The following is a 1,188-nucleotide window of genomic DNA, read 5'->3' as shown; positions in this document are numbered from 1 at the left end:
TGTGGGTCTTGGTAGATAACCTATCCTAGCCCTATTTCGGCCAAGTCTCGATATCCTGCCTCCGGCCTCCGCCCCAGCCATCTAATAACAACACTAAGATACTTAGAACACGCCCTCATATCTAACACGTTAATATAGGGGGGGTAAGCTTATTTATTAAAGAGGTAGTAAAGATAACTATAAATATTAAAGGCTATAAAGAACACGTATAGTTATATATTATACTAGATAATAGTACCTATAACCTAATCCTAGGCCTACCTTAGATAAAGAAGAATAGTATTAAACTAGCCCTAGTAAAGAAGTTAATATAGATTAGTAGTTTAGGCACGAGAATTAGGAATTAGGAAGGGAAGATAGCACCTATAAGACTATACGGAATAATGGCTATAGCATTCTTAGCCTTAAATAGATAGAACTAATAAACTAGTGTTAGTAGAGCCTTTTCCACCTCTATAAAGGACATCTAGAAGGCCTTATTAAAGAAGCCTAAACTAGACCTAAAGGTATACCTCCCTAAAGCCTTTAAGGATCTATGGCTAACCTTCTATTAGGAGTAAGCTAATAAGCTTCCCCCCCACTAGGGGCCTAGAGTAGACCATGCGATACCTCTTATTAATAAAGACGGGCGAGACCCTAAGATCCCCTATGGCCTACTATATAATATATCCTAGGAGGAGCTTCTAGTCCTCTAGAAGGAGTTAATAAAATATCTTAATAAGGGATTTATCTATATTAGTAAGTCTAGTGCTATAGCGCCGGTTCTATTTACTAAAAAACTAGGGGGAGGACTTCGCTTCTACGTAGACTATAGGGCCTTAAATATATTATCTAAGAAGGATTAATACCCACTTTTACTAGTAGGAGAGATACTCCAGCTCCTTATAAAGGCCTAATAGTTTATAAAACTTAACGTAATATAAGCCTTCCATAAACTCTAGATTACTAAAGGTAAGGAGTGGAAGATAGTATTTTAGACCTAATTTAGGCTATATAAATAATTGGTTATGCCCTTTAGGCTAGTAAACGCCCTAATTATATTCTAGAGATATATTAACTAGGTCCTATATAAGTATTTAGATAACATCTATTTAGCGTATGACGTATTCCACGGGCGAACGACCCACACGGGCGAGCGACCCACCTCGCTTATCTAGGGAAAATCAATAATCTAGACCTTTATATCTT

The sequence above is a fragment of the Paraphaeosphaeria sporulosa genome, assembly GCF_001642045.1.
Source record: "Paraphaeosphaeria sporulosa strain AP3s5-JAC2a unplaced genomic scaffold CC84scaffold_3, whole genome shotgun sequence".
Taxonomy (NCBI): Eukaryota; Fungi; Ascomycota; class Dothideomycetes; order Pleosporales; family Didymosphaeriaceae; genus Paraphaeosphaeria; species Paraphaeosphaeria sporulosa.
The sequence above is the reverse complement of the archived record's forward strand: the minus strand, read 5'-3'. Positions refer to the sequence as shown.